We start from the raw sequence: 16,628 nt of genomic DNA on the forward strand, positions 1-16,628 counted from the left end.
TCAGAAGTTAATGACACTCAAGAGAGCACAGCAGCTCTGTGTCCCAGAGTTGTTCCTAAGACCATAATGGTCTTCCGCAATGTATTTTAGTTCTATTATTGGAAACAAGCAATGTGATATGATTAACAGACAACATGCCATCTTTTTTGCCTGTGTTAGATACTAGAATCCATTACTGGCTAAACCTAGCAGAAAGTAGCAGAGGGAGCAGCAGGTAGGAAGAGAATGGCAGATAGCAGGAACAGAGCAATGGAGCAGAGGTGGCCCCACCACTTTTTCAATCATGCCCCATTTATACAGTCCAGATCCCCTGGAAGCTGAGGCCGGAGGATGACTGGGGCAGCTTGTGAGAAAGAGCAGCTGTGACAGGGACAGGAGCTGCTGATGCCAGCCCTGAGTGCTCCTCCAGGCACCAGCAGCAGCTGCTACTACTGTTCCCACCCCTTAGAGGCGGAAACTGGCTACCGCAGATAACTGGACTCTAACATCAGTGTCTGGGGCCAGAGTTCAACTGGAGGCAGACAGGACTGGCTGATACTCCCTTACCAGGTTTCTTCTGCTTAGTCTGTGTAGCTCTCATTTGGATGAAATGCATCACCAGGCAGGACAATTATTAGCGAGATCTTCACAGAAGTCTGAGCCAATGTTGAAACACCTCAAAGACAACTTGAAATCCTTGAAACATTTCTTCCAGTGTCTATGAAAGTAATTTCCTTTCTTTAGCTCACCATAACTCTTTGGCATTCATTCACCTGACGTTCTTGTGACATGGCTTACCCGTCTCATCTGTGATATCAGAGTATGGATGCATGGACAGCCTGTTCATATGAGAACCTAAATATCTTGAACATTGTCTTGCCATCTTATCCTGATCTGTTTCCTCTGACAGCCCATCTGGAAGTGATTCAGTTTCATTGCAGGCGTTTGTACACTGTCTGTTTCGCAGGCATACCAAGATGGCAACATGACGACTTTGTAGTTGTCCAGTTTTATTTGTTGACTAATGCTTCTATGCTCCCACACATTTGTGCAAAACCCACCAAAGGCCATGAGCACTTTTGCAATTCTGGCATTAATTCATCAGTAATGTCAACGTGACAGTTTTTCCACAGCTTGGAGGATTTGGCCATTCACTGTGATACTAGGTTCTACAACAGGTTTTCCTGGTGCAGACTGGCACATTGCTTCCGTCTCCTTCAAGTTGCGAGACCAAACTTCTCACAAGCTGAAGAAAAATAGCTCATGCTCTGTTACATTTCAGACTCAGGCTTGGCATTCAGGAAACAGTGATTAGCAAACAGAAAAGGTCATGAACCATGGTTTTCTGAACCTTCATGTTGCCTGCACAATCAAAAAAGATCAAGGATGGAAGAGACCTTCAGAGGTCATCTAGCCCAACCCTCTCCTCAAAGCAGGACCAATGCCAACTCAATACGTAGTCTCCTCAAATTGAAAAGCTTGCCATCAGTCCAGTAGCTGATGACAATTATGGTCTGACAGTCACAAAAAGCATTATAAGCATGCAGAGATCATTGTATTAAAGACAGGTGAGGCCAACCCACAGCTTTCCTGATTCCATTAGTGACTGGGAATAGTTCAGGTGACTCACTGTCATACATAATGCAAGTAAAGCTAGCATGCCATCTTGGAATTTCCAAACCACTGTGATGAATTTCTCCAGGCAACATGCTTTGCATACAGAATCTGGGTAAGAGGTAGTTTTCAGCTGCACAGGAATTACCTGGTCTTGTAGAATTAGCTCATATGAGTATATATAGTACCTCTGCTGATGTCTGTAATCTCCAATAGCCCTTTCTACAACTTCAGTGTTGCCCCCACTACTCCTGGAAACGGTAACCTAGAAAATTACTCTCCACAATTCACAAACTGCACTACTGTTCAACAAGTCTTAAAAGCATGTAGCAAAATCCTGCAATACATTACATTAGACCTTTACCCATCACATTCTGGATGTAGCCAGCACTTGATAGTTGAGTGGGAAGTGTAAGATCATCCAACAACCATCAATGTTCCACATACCACTGATAGAAAAAAAAATCTTGCTGGACCCCTTGAAGGAGAACAGCTTGTCCACGCAAACACGTAACTGTCTATCTTTTTGTATAATACTCTGTATAATAAGCTAACGATCCTGTGGACCCAGAGCAACTGCAGATATTATTGAATTTGCTGGGAGAAAACATAGCTACAGCAGACTCACTAGTACCCATGAAGTCCAATAATTTGCACCATTGATATAACGATGGTACAAGTGGCTCTCTACATTGGACCTGCAAAATACGGCATTCAGTAAACTGGTTTAGCAGTCCTGTGACAAACTCGAGTAGCAGCTAAACACAGAGGGAAGGCCGGGGGTGAACATCATTAACAATATAACAACAAAAATAAAACCTAGGAAAAGAATAGTTCTGATTGCATGGGCTGTATTTTAAATGAAGTTGGAAAAATGGCATGATGTGAGCTAAAGTGTACGTGTAACTTAAGTGTAAAGATAAGAAACATTATGCAAACACTGGTACAATTCAAGAGCCGTACAAGAGCCAATATGAATGCAACACCTGTGTGTGAATATTTATAAAGATGTCTCTATTGTCCTATTAACATTTAATAAGAACATAAGAACAGCCATTACTGGGTCAGACCAAAAGTCCATCTAGCCCAGCATCCTTTCTGCCAACAGTGGCCAATGCCAGGTGCCCCAGACGGGGTGGACCCAAGACAACGATCAAGCGACCTGTCTCCCGCCATCCATCTCCAGCCTCTGACAAACAGGGGCCAGGGACACCATTCCTACCGCCTGGTTAATTGCCTTTTATGGACCTAACCTCCATGAATTTATCTAGCTCTTCTTTGAACTCTCTTATAGTCCCAGCCTTCACAGCCTCCTCTGGCAAGGAGTTCCACAGGCTGACTGTGTGCTGTGTGAAAAAGACCGTTCTTTTATTAGTTTTAAACCTGCTACCCATTAATTTCATTTGGTGTTCTCTAGTTCTTATATTATGGAAACAAGTAAATAACTTTTCTTTATTCACTCTCTCCACACCACTCATGATTTTATATACCTGAAATCATACCCGCCCTCAATCTCCTCTTTTCTAAACAGAAAAGTCCCAGTCTCTTTAACTTCTTCTCATATGGGACCTGTTACAAACCCCTAATCATTTTGTTGCTCTTTTCTGAACCTTTTCGAATGCCAAAATATCTTTTTTGAGGTGAGGAGACCACATCTGAACACAGTATTCAAGATGTGGATGTACCATAGTTATATAAAGGGGCAGTAAAATATTTTTGTCTTATTTTCTATCCCTTTTTTAATAATTCCTAAAATCCTATTTGCTTTTTTGAGTGCTGCTGCACACCGTGTGGATATTTTCAGAGAACTACCCACGATAACCCCAAGATTCCTTGCTTGACTAGTTGTAGCTAAATTAGCCCCCATCATATTGACTGTATACTTGGGGTTATTTTTCTAAGGTGCATTACTTTATGCTTATCCACATTAATATTTCATTTGCCATTTTGTTGCCCAATCATTCAGTTTGGTGAGATCTTTTTGGAGTTCTTCACAGTCTGCTTTCATCTTGACTATTTTGAACAGTTTAGTATCGTCCACGAACTTTACCACTTCACTACTTACCCCTTTCTCTAGATCATTTATGAATAAGTTGAACAGGATGAGTCCTAGGACTAACCCTTAGGGAACACCACGCGTTACCATTTATTCCTACCCTTTGTTTCCTGTCTTTTAACCAGTTCTCAATCCATGAAAGGATCTTTGCTCTTATCCCATGACATCCTAATTTACACAAGAGCCTTTGGTAAGGGAGTTTGTCAAAAGGCTTTCTGGAAATCTAAGTATACTATACCTACTGGATCACTCTTGTCTGCATGTTTGTTAACCCCTTCAAAGAATTCTAACAGATTACTAAAACATGATTTCCCTTTACAGAAACCATGTTGACTTTTGCCCAACAAATTATGTTCTTCCATGTATTTGACAGTTTTATTCTTCACTAGTACTTTGACTAATTTGCCCACTATGGGCGTTAGACTTACTGGTCTATAATTGCCAGAATCACCTCTGGAGTCCTTTTTAAATACTGCTTTTCCTTTTCTGGCTTTCATTTTATCCTACCCCAATTTATGTTCTATACAGAAAACATAGGAAGGGTCATACATTACCAAACTCTGTGCTCCACCTAAAACTGCATCCTGTCTGACAGTAGCACTACCAGGTAATTAACAGGAAGGTGCAAGAATCACAGTAGTCAGATGTGATATATATTTATGCAAATGAAGTTCTCACCCTAATCTATTGACGGTTAACGACGAGGTTAAAATATGAAAAATTAGGGGTTTTTTAGGCCTTGTCTACACCAGAATAATTAAAACAAAGTAGCAGGGAAGTCAATATTGCCTAAATTTGAATGGTTAGCTCAAAGACAATATGCAACTGAAATACATTTCTATGAACAAGCCTGCCCTGCTACTTCAGGCTGAAAAAGTTGTATTAATATCCTCTCTATCATCATCTATTAAGAAACCAATGGGATTGTGTACAAAAAGGTAGTTTGAACTACAGTATTTCTCAAAACATGTTCATGACCAAACTGATATTACTAGGAGCTACACTTGGACCAACTGAAAAGAACATAGCTTACAACTCTACATGTATTTGTGTACAGTAAAAATATTATGCATGATAAGTAGCTATTTGTGTATATGTCATGATAGTTAGCCAACATACTCCACGCAGCATGCCCTCCACATGGTTAACCTTAAAGGTCAGACTGAAATGTCAAGTAGGGCAGAATGTATCTACTTGTTTATTGCCATTTCACTTAGGAGCACATTATGTTGCACTATATCAGCTTCTTAGAGGGGTAGCCATGTTAGTCTGTATCTTTAAAAACAAGAAGCAGTCCTGTGGCACCCTAGAGACTAACAAATTTAGGAGGTCATGAGCTTGCATAGATAAAACCCACCTCATTACCCACAAAAGCTCATGACCTAATAAGTTTGTTAGTCACTAAGGTGCCACAGGACTGCCTGTTGTTTTTATAGTAACTCTCAGTATATTGTTAGATGCATCTCAGTGTTTTGATAAACAAGTTTCTTTATGATTTGGATCCTGTGTATTTCAAATTAAAGCACAAAGAGAGAGATGGATCAGGCATCCCAGTTGATCTCAACTGTTAAAAGACCAGCAATCATTTGATTTGTACATATGAAGAAAAAGTTATCTGTGGCATTCCAGCCACAAATGGAATTTGGTTCCCTCCTTGTGCATCCCCATTGAGAGGGAAAGATTGCAAGGCCTATATATTTTTTCAGACTTATTTTGAAAGGGTACATGACCAAAAAAAAATATATATATATTTTTGCAGAAGCATTATTGGCGTAAGTTCATTGGCATAAGTTCACAGGCTGAATTTCCATACATGGCGTAACTACACGCACCTAGCACTCAAAATAGTTTCTGTAAAAATTAATTTTCTTCCAAAGGTATGCATCTTCATTCAGAATTTGAACATGCTTGTGTGATCAATGGCAACGTTGAGAAAATTTTTTTGGTTCTAAACACTAGTCCATCAAATTGAAGCAGTGCATCAGGCCTTGTGGGCTAGGGGAAAAACAACACGGTGTTCTTATTTATCCTGCTACTTTGCAGCTAGCTTAAAATCATGCTGTAATTGATGTCAGCGATGGTGAGAGGAGACAGGTCAAGATTTAACAATAAGTTTAGTTAAATCAGACATGGGAGCTTCTGGGTGCTTATCACTTTTGTAAAGACAGGCTACATATTGGGAAGCCTAACTTTAGGCACTCCTTAAAATTTCATTCTTCTTTCTTCATAGTACTTGAAAGCTCAGATTTCCAGGACTTTCAGAGAGACTAAATAGTAATAATATTTTTTATTAAATACCTAGGTCTTATGCCATTTACTGATGGAAAGTGAGATATAATTATCTCCACTATTCACTTAAGATATATAAAACATTGGTGTGCAGTCAATTTTGTAGAAAATCAGACACCGTAATAATTCTGGAACTCACATGGAAAAATCTGGTAATCACAACAACATGCAGAGCTAACAAACCACAAAAAAATAATTTGCAGTTTTCTAATGCCATAGAGCACACCTTTTCCCATGATGGTAAGTCATAAGATCATGACCATCAATTTATTAATCTAGCAATGCTTCTCTTGAGCACTTGTCCAGTATCATATGTAGGATTAGCAGAATTTAATTTAAAGCATTAGTCACCGTTAAATATCAATTTCATCTGCCACAAAAATCAAAAATAATATTTATCTATAACATCCAGCAAGTGCAGATTCCCCCACAGCTAACAACTGCAAAGATCTGGTATCACCAGCCTGATGGCCATGCAGGGAGCACTCTGCATCTCCGCCATTGCATTTTCTTCACTCATTCACCGCTAGCTGTACAGGAGCCACACCCAGGCAGAAGTCATTCATCTATGGTGTATGATGTTCACCCCCCTATGGCTGAAAACCCACCCTCCTCCTCCTCATGGGATCTGGACCACAGACCAGCAGTCAATGCTAACCTAACATGAACCACCCTGAGTGTCTTTCACCTATGAAAAAATAAATGATTAAAATTAGAAAATGCTCAAAAACAAAATAATTACATTAGGAAAAAAATCAGAATAAAATTGTCAAGCTTGTGTACATACACTGAGACCCAGACTGATGAAATTTTTAATCCTTGACACCATTTTAAGATTCTTTCCCAATAATCAGATACATAAGAAAGCAATTCTAAAAAATCTTGGGTGTATATATTTTCTCAAATCAGCACTACTGTAGAGTGTCAGATTGGATAGAGACCATCTATCACAAATGCTGTCAGATAGCTGGTAGGTCATAGGTAACATGAGTTCAAGTTTATCCAAACAGTCTCATGAACATTGGTTCAAAATTGCTTTGGAATGCCGACTTCAAATAATTTATGTCTCTACCACTTCAATATGTTAAACCTTTCAGTTAGCAAAACTGGTGCTGGTCTGTGTTATGCAGACACATACTTTGGGAAGTGGGCTAAAGCCGTTATGAAGGCCAGGTCTATACTACAGACCTAAAACCAATATTCCGTACCTACATCACTCAAGTATGTAAAAAAAAAAAAAAAAAAAAAAAAAAAAGCCCACAGCCCTGAGCAACAGTTACATTGACCTAACCTTTCATGTAATCTCTTCTTCCACTAGCATAACTATACTATACCAGTGCAGCTGTACCAATGCAATATTTTACATGTAGATATGCCCTTTGTCATGAAACACAAGCAGATATCAGATCAGACCTTGCTGTTATTACCAGTCTAGTACAACTTCAAATCAAAAATTCTAGGTTTTTTTTTTGGTTGTTTTAAATTAAGTGGTTTTGGTAAATACCCTCCCCCCAAAAACACACGCGCACAAAACAAAAAGCATTTTCCTTCCTACCCCATGAATGTTAAAGATCTTTTACTAACTGCCATGGAAATCAGAGACCATCAAACAAACAGAATATCTGTAGCATCAGTGCCAATGTCCCTCAAAATAATCTGCTTAAATCATTTGCTTTGGAGGATCTTTTTGCAGAACAGGAATAATAGGTTGAATCAATTTCAAGAAAGTGGGATGAATGAAAATCTCACTTTGGCAGAACCAGCTGTTATTAACATTAATGGAAACTATATGTTCACAACAACGGATTGACAATTTCAATGCCAAATTTGCTACCTGATAAAGATGTGAACCCCAGTCTTACCAGCACACAAGTATGTGCAAAACTTTACTCGTGTGTAGTCTCATTGACTTCACTGAGACCATTAACACAAGTTGTTGTCCATATGCTTAATAATTAGAAGAAGGGTCTAAAATAAGATTGATAAATGTCTGAAAAGGAAAAAATAGTTTAGTGTAAAAGGTAGCACACTTACATATGCCACAATAACTGGGCATCACAACAGTATGTAAGTGTAGAAATAGTCCAACTGTCATGTCACAAGAGTGATCAAAGAACACTATGTCACTAAAAGAATTAGTGTGAAAAAGTAGCATTGCCACTGACAAAGGTGAACTAGCTGTTTTAACATTAACTCATTTTTGCAATTTAACAGTTTGGCTCTTTTCAACATACCAAAATTATATTAAAATAATTAAAGCTCATTCCTCAATGGCAACGGGTCACGATGACATTTTCCCCCCCCATTATGGACAAACAAATCCAGTTTTAAAACAACTGCTCAAGACACACAGGTGTTTGTGGACATAATTTAATTAAACACCACTTTGTACAAGAAATGTCAGTTTCCTGACTTGTGGACTCTTAAAATGGCATAGATCTCACTCAACATGGCCCCTGAAGACAAAACATCATTTCTGGGCATTCCCCCCCATCTTTCCCCTGCCCAGATACTTAAGGGTAGCTACTCAGTGCTCTTGTTTCCTCCCAGGAAATCCCTGCCCCATCATTTAACTCAGTGTCTAACGTTAAACAAAACAAAACCAAAAAAAAAAGAAAAAAAAAAAGAGACAAAAACGATTTCAAACCCTTTTGCTCTTTTTAGATTTACATCTCCCAAAGGCCTCTCAGTTTCCAGGCCCAGACAGGAGACACTGGCCAACTCGACCTGCATGTTCCCTACAACTCTGATCGACACCCAAAACAGTCCCAGGATGACCAATGGACCCGGGGGGGGGCACACTCAGAAAGAGGGGGGGACTTACGTGTGTGTATATTAAATACAACGTGTGCCACATCAGGTCTGCAAACCCACGGTGAGGGCTGAACCCCTTGGAGAGCAGCGACCCCAACGTCCCATCTGTTGTGTAAAACACTTCGGGGGTTGGGGGGGGGCTGGCTATACTCTCTCCCCCTCCCCCCAACCACAAAGTGCCCTCGATCCAAACCCCCCAGTGACACGAGGCCAGCCTCACACACGCCCCCCCCACACCCAGGCCCTCTCCCCCTTCCGGCCCCCCGCTTCACAACCAGCCTCCTCGGCCTCCGCCACGACAGGGCAGCTCGGAAATGGAGCCCGGCCGAAGCCTGAGGCCTAGCGAGGCAGGCGGGGGCGCGGGCTAGAGCCGCCGCCCCGAAAGCCCCAAGCAAGGCCGGGCGAGCCCCCGGCTCCCGCGGGAGCAGGCCGGAGAGAGGCCCCATTGTTCCCCGCACCCGGACTCACCGCACGGCTGGGCTCCCAGCAGCAGCTAATTTCAGCTCCGGGCCACGGGGCTGGCCGCAGCACCCACCGCCTCCAGCACCGGCAGCCGCAGCAGGGGCCGCCCGGCCACCGCCGCCTCCTCCCCGCGCCCGGCTGCTACTGCTGCCTCTGCAGCAGGGGCCATCTTGTGCGTCTGCCGCCTCCCCCCAACCCCCCGCACTGCTGCTCCTCCTTCCTTCCTTTCCTCCCCCCTTCCCCGGCCCTGCCCCGACCCTCTTCCCCTTTCTTCTTCCTCCCCTTCCTGCCGCGGGAGGCTGGGCTCGGCCGGGAGGAGGAGGAGGAGGAGGAGGAGGAGAGAAGCAGGATTCCTGGCGGGGGGGAGAAACGCTCCTGTGCCCCCACCCAGCTGCTGGGCTGCTCCGTCAGCTGGAGGAAAGCTTCAGGGGGCAAGTTGTAGCCTGTCGCCTCCCCCGGCTGCCCCCCCCAGTAACCAGGCCCTGCCCTGCTCTAGCCCTTTCTGGGAAGGGGAGAAGCAGGTGACACCGCCTGGCGGCTCCTCCTCCTGCAACACCCCAACCCTGTCGTTCCGAAGGAGATTAATGGGTGTCCTTCCCTCCCCCTCAGGCTTTCTTCCTTCCTCCCCTCCCAAACGTCACCCATGTTTCTGAGCAGGGGGTGGAGAAAGATTAATGGTTCCCCCCTCCTGCCTTCCATAATTGGAGGCTTCAGTTGCTGGTGTTGTGCATGCCAAGTGTCCCAGTTTGGGAGAGGCCAATCCTTGGTTTGCTTAGACAGGCAAAGCTGTAACACTTAAATACAGCTGTTAAAATAATGTAGGACAGTGGTAAGATCTTTCAGGGTCCTCCTGTCCCACCAAAGGATTCCTTTGTCTTATAATACCTAGCACAACAAGCCTGTGACTACTGAGGATTTTACATTACATTCCAAGCATTATAGAAACCTCAATGCATTAATTAGTATGTCCAGAGCTCACATGATTGGAAGTGCTCTGTGAAAGCTAAATATTGTAGTTAACAACACCTCTGTTTTACAGATACATAAACAGATGCAGAGGTTGTGCTTGTTCAAGGACATACTAGAAATAGAAACCAACAGTCCTGGCTGCCCAGTCTTGTGCTATGAATACTGGACAGTTCTAGGCTTCAGTCCTGTAACTGGCTCTGTGTGATCAGCGCCCACGAGTCCCACTGCCTTCACTGGGGGTCTCCAGAGCCAGTTGCAGGATAAGGTCCTCGTACTATATCGTGTCACTCTGTCTTTTCAAAAGGTTAAATGACTCACCCTGTATTTTAAAAGTGGATTTAATACACAACTTTATCGCTCATCTTTTACAAGCTGCCTTTTTACACTGGTGTTTTAGAGATGTAGTATTATTTATATTCTACCACTCATGAACCAGGACCTGCTTGTGCTAGGCACTGTATAAACAAAACAAAAAGCCACTCTTTGCCCTAAAGTGCTTAGAATCTTAACTATAAGGATAGGTCTACATTAGACCTGAAAGACAATCCTAGAGACGCAATTCAAGCTACAACAATTGCATAGCTGGAATCAACTTATCTAGGTTCAACTTATCTGGCCATTCTCACTGAGGGTGGTTGATGCAGGAAAGTCTCCCGTCTACCTCCCTTACTCCTCCTAATAACAAGGAATACAGTGGTTGCATGTCAAGCCTGGATAGTTCAATTTTGTGCATCACCACTAGGCATGTGAAACTGAAACCTGGAAGATGGACACTGACTGGGTCAGTCTGGTAAGTGTAGATGTACACCCTAAGACAAGAGATAAGATATGGACACAGTTCAGGTGCTAATAGTAAATAGCAGTTTTAGATACTGACAAAGAAATATTTCCATCAAAAATATTCAGAATTTGCAGATAGGTAAGGTTAGTAAATGTTGAGAACTTACCATTTCATTGAAGGAGAATTACATTGTATATTTTGACACATAAATTTGACATATTGTTTTTAATGGCTATAAAGCTTTGTTACTATCTACTGTAATTAAATAATTATATGAACCCCTTATAATTTCTTACAACTGAGGTTAAATTGATACGCATTTAAAAACCATAATTTTGTAAAACTATGAAAATTTGAATCAATAAAATGCTTACAAAATATTAAGCGTCAGTTATTAAAAATAATTTTGTCAAATGCACTATAAGTGCTGGCACATTAATGAGGGGAGGAGGAGATGCCTATGTTTCAGGGAGGACGTTGGAAGCTGGTTAATGCTGGCAGAAGGCAGTGCTCCACTCCTGCTCCCAACCCATGCACCATGGTTCTGGAGAACAGTTACGCTGCCCTGGCTACAAGGGATGAACAATCACCCCCAAAGGCAGAGGAGGAAAAGCCACATAATTCCCAAGGCTAGGAAGTCTACAGCCACTACTCCCAGGAGGAAAGATGGTGGTTGGAGACTCTCTTCTGAGGGAAACGGAGGCACCCATTTGTTGCCCAGCCATGACATCCCAGGAGGCATGCTGCCTGATAGGGTCCTGTATTCAAGACTTTATAGAGGTATCATTGTGGAACATCCAGCCCTCTGATTACTATGCCATGCTACTACTACAGCATCAATGTGAGTGCTAATGATACTGGGAGGTATGACCCTGAGCAGATCAAAAGTGACTAGAGGGCTCTGGGAATATGGGTGAGGGAGTTTGAAGTGCAGGTGATATTCTCCTCGATCCTTCTGGTCACAGGTAGGGGCCCAGGACAGACAGATGCATGCTAGAGATGACTGCCTGGCTGCAAAGATGGTGTCACCAGGAGGTGTTTGGCTTCCTTGACCATTAGATGCTGTTATAGGAAGAGGGACTGGTAAGTAAGCAGAGATGGAGTCCATCTATCAAGGAAGGGGAAGAAAGCATTTGGACTCAGATTAGCTAATCTAGTAAAGAGAGCTTTAAACTAGATTAAATGGGGGCAGGTGACCAAGGCCCAAGTCAGAAACCTGGAAGATGGGTCAGAAATTGCGGGAGCATGGGTTTTCATAGCTGAGACAAAGGAGAGACAAGATAGAACTGGGGAGAGGGGAATCAAATCAGTATCTTAGTTGTCTATATACTAATGTAGCCTCTGGGTAAAGATATAAGGGGTTAAAATAAGGGTGATATCATGGTAAATTTGATTTTAGCAAATAGGGAGGGACTATTTGAGAATTTGAAAGAAGACACAGCAGCTTGGGTGAAAGTGATCATGAAATCATAGAATTAATTATTCTAAGGAGTAGGAGGAGGAAGAACAGCAAAATAAAGACAATGGATTTTAAGAAGGTAGACTTTAGCAAATTCAAGGAGTTTGCAGGAAAGGTCCCATGGGAAGATAGTCTGAGAGGAAAAATAATTGAAGATCATTGACAGTTTTTCAAAGAAACGTTATTAAGGGTACAAGAGCAAACTATTCCATTGAAGACAAAAGATAGTAAGTATGACAAGAGACCACCCTGGCTTAACCAGGAGATCTTGAGTGATTTAAAAATCAAAAAGAAGTCCTCCAAAAAGTGGAAAATAGATCTATTTACACAGGATGAATATAAACAACACAAGTATGTAGGAGGAAAATTAGAAAGGAAAAGGCACAAAATGAGCTCAGACTAGCAAGGGACATAAATGGTATCAAGAAAATATTCTCCAAATATATTAGAAGCAACGAAGAGGACCAAGGACCCTTACTTTATGAAGCGGAGAAAATAATATAGAAAATTTGGAAATAGCAGAGGTGCTTAATGAGTTCGTTTTGGTTTTCACAAAGAAGGTTGGTGGTGATTGGATGCTTTGCATAGTGAATACTGTAGAAAATGAGGTAAATGCAGAAGTTAGCAGTGTTTGTCTGGCTCACACATGCATAATGGTTGTATGGCCGTGCCATTGGCATCTCATCAAGTGCACCAGCAACCCAGTCCTCTCAGAGAACAAGAAGAAGTCTTGTGGCACCTTATAGACTAACAGATATTTTGGAGCATAAACTTTCGTGGGCAAAGACCCACTTCATCAGATCTGACCTCAAGACAGATCTGATGAAGTGGGTCTTTGCCCACAAAAGCTTATGCTCCAAAACATCTGTTAGACTATAAGGTGCCACAAGACTTCTTGTTGTTCTCGAAGCTACAGACTAACATGGCTACCTCTCTGACACCAATCCCCTCAGGTCTTTCTCTACCTTGAAGTCCATATTGTGAACTCTGAAATAGAATGGGATGGGGGTGGAGGTTAGCAGTGAAGAACCCACAAGGACACACATCTGGAAGAACCTCCCATTACTGCACCAGGTGAATAAACTTTGCTTCTTTGAGTGAGGTCCAAATGGGTGCTCCACTTCAGGTCACTGTAGAGCAGTGCCCCCCTGTGGATTAAAGGGTGTTCCGAGTTCTGTGGAGAGATGAGGTTAGTACTGCTAAGTCTTAGCATTGTGTCTGAATTTGAGTACTGAGTTACTGCAAAATGATCTATGAAAATATGTTTTGAGGCCCAAGTGGTGGCTCTTCAGAGGTCTATGATTGGCATATTATTCAGGAAGGCTATTGCAGTATCCACTGATTTTGTCAAATGAGTTCTGATCCCTGATGGGTGATCTGTTTTGTTTTGTCAACAACAGAAGCATATGTAAGTGAGATCTGGAATCAAACCAGATTAGGATTGGAAGAGACCTCAGAAGTTAATTTAGTCTAACCCTTTCCTCAAAGCAGGACCAACCCCAACTAAGTCATTCCAGCTAAGGCATTTTCAAGCCTGGCATTAAAAACCTCTAAAGATGGAGATTTCACAACCTCCCTAAGTAACTCATTCCAGTGCTTCAAGACCCACCTCATTAAATAGTTGTAACAGGGCATACCATATACTTTATGAAAATATACTTATCATATGACTATGTCATAACAGAGACATGCTTTACGCGAGATGGCTTATATGATTGGAGACGATGTGGTTTACTGAACATGAATATACTGTATGTATGCATATATTGTTTTTGTAGGTGAAGTTAGGCTGTAGGTATCTGTAATTTTCATATTTAGAACCACGTTTAGGGTGAGATTTTCCATGTAACTAATTTATTTAGTGTCTTAAGCTTAGCTTGCATGTTTGTTTATTTTGCTCAGTTATCTACTTTGTTCTGTCTACCACCTCTTATGATGACTTAAATCCTATATTTTTATACTTAAAAAAGTGACTTCTGTTTAGTAATAACCCCAGTTTAAGTAATTACTACATGGGGAGTAAGTACATTGAGAAAGAAGGCAGATTTAATTAAATTATACTGTACAGATCTCCATGCAGAGTAAGACAGAGTTATGTTGAGTTCAGCTCCCAGAAAGGCTGTGTACTTCACACTACACTGCTTTTAGTCTGTGTCTGCAGCCTTGGAGGTGTGGCGCTGTACCTGTGTCTCAGTTGAAGCAGGATGGAGAACTGAGCTAAACAAAACAGGGCTACAGGGTGCTGAGGCTGTCAGGGGAAGCTGCCTCAGTGATGTCTCAGCACATCAGATAATAGTCCGATGGGGGTCATGAACTGTCACAATAGATTTTCCTTAATATTCAGCCGAAACCTCCCCCACTGTAACTTGACATCATTACTTCTTGTTTTATCACCTGCTACCACCAAACAATTTTGCTCTATCCTCTGTGGGACCCCTCTTCAAGTTGAAGGCTGCTCTCAAATCCCACCTCCTCACTCATCTCTTCTGCCAACTAAGGGCAGGTCTACACTAGACCTGAAAGTCAGTCTTAGATATGCAGTTCTGGCTAGAATGATTACATAGCTGTAATATCTAAGATCAATTTATCAGGACATACACATTGAGTGAGGTTGATGGATGGATGGACTTTGATTAAACTATGAAAAAATTACCTTAGTATGAAAACTGTATCCCTTATTCACCTGATAGTTGTAGCGCTGGCTTGTAAAATAAATAATATAAACAATTCTGATGAATAAAGACATTCTGTTAGATATGTTTTTCTATATTCAAAAAATGTACATGCCTTTAGAAACATACGTTAAATTACTGGATTTTAAAATCTCACAATAAGTTTATTTGAACTAGCAATGAAATTATCTGCTTGAGGATCTGGATAAAGATTGAACCTCTCTAGTGCAGCACTGTCTGGTCTGGCAACATCTGTGGTCCAGCAAGGTTTTAGTTATCTGGATGTCCACTTATCATGGTTGTGGACAAGTTTCCCGCAGTCCTGTAAAGTTTGTTTTCAGCCACAAGCCCTGGCTCTCTGTGTTGTTATTTATCTCTAATTTACCTCTAAGTGTCTCCTAAGATCCCATTAAGCAGTAGAAATGTTGGTAATGCTGATGGACAATATTGACCTCCAGTGGTTCATCAAAATCTGTGGTTTGGCACTGCTCAGGTCACAAGGGTGCTAGACATATTAAGAACGGCCATCTTACTATGACATGAAAGCAAAAGTCTATGTTTGAGACTTTCCACATGTAGGAAAATATAATTTTCTACTGCCATATGGTGAGAAAGTGGATGCCTACAAGTTTGGGACATATTCAATGTTGATTGTTCAAACATACAGACTCATTATATTATGTAAAATTTTGTGTCCCTCGTGTAAGATAAATACCACAGTGGCATCCATATGTGATTAATGTAAAGAGAAGAAAACATGTTTAATATGATTCTATGAGGGGATTATTAGGGACTACTGTGCTCTGCCGTGTCAAGAAATTTAGAAGTAACTACAGGAAACCTGTACTCAATAGTTCTGCAGACCATGTACTGTACAAATGATGCTCTTGATCTTTCACAAACATGAAAGATGTAGGCCTGCGGTGTCCAATACGCTCCCTGTTTGCCACATATGGTGAATGGGGAAGCATATTGTGGTGAAAGCAGATCAGTCAGCTGGTGTGGTGGCTCAAGCGGCAGCGTAGTAGCTTGGTGCCTAAGGAGATGCCCCACTGCACTGCCCCACGAATCAGCCATGTGGTGCCTGAGCTCCCGAGCTGCCACATCAGCTCTCGAGGCTGTGTGTCTCTGGTGAGTCACCAGCGGCAGAGGGCATAGGGTGCCTGGCTGCAGGGGTGGCGGGGAGGGTGCCTGGCAGTGGAGGTGTGGAGGCCAGGTGCCTAGCTGAGGTGGGGCAGTGCCTGGCTGGGGGGTGTGGCAGTCGGGTCTCTTCCTTTCTGACGCCACTGATGTAGGCTAACTTCTATTGCCTTATTTCCAGAATAGCATGGATAATGCTTCAGAGAAAACTAAAGAGCAACTAGACATAATTTCAACAAAAGGAAACACATGGAAGTCTGTAAAGGCTTTTGTTTAGGAAAAAAAGGTACTAATAACCCTAAGTAACAAAGTTAATTATTATAATTTTTTTTAGTAGAGGAAAGTCCAGGAAAATTGCCAAGAATTGTTTTTGTTCCTACATCATTACTAGAT

The 16,628-nt window shown here is 41.9% G+C and overlaps 1 protein-coding gene across 4 annotated transcripts in view; it reads right to left on the reverse strand.

The window, feature by feature from the left end:
• RC3H1 (ring finger and CCCH-type domains 1) overlaps positions 1-9,381 on the reverse strand; it is an 87,472-nt gene extending 78,091 nt beyond the window's left edge. For all 4 annotated transcript variants that reach the window (XM_075002706.1, XM_075002708.1, XM_075002707.1 and 1 more), the window contains exon 1: positions 9,221-9,381. The gene's annotated coding sequence lies outside the window, so the exon portion shown is untranslated. The remainder of the gene's footprint in view (positions 1-9,220) is intronic.
• Positions 9,382-16,628: the final 7,247 nt, after the last annotated feature.

Source organism: Carettochelys insculpta, chromosome 9 (genome assembly GCF_033958435.1).
Source record: "Carettochelys insculpta isolate YL-2023 chromosome 9, ASM3395843v1, whole genome shotgun sequence".
Classification (NCBI taxonomy): domain Eukaryota; kingdom Metazoa; phylum Chordata; order Testudines; family Carettochelyidae; genus Carettochelys; species Carettochelys insculpta.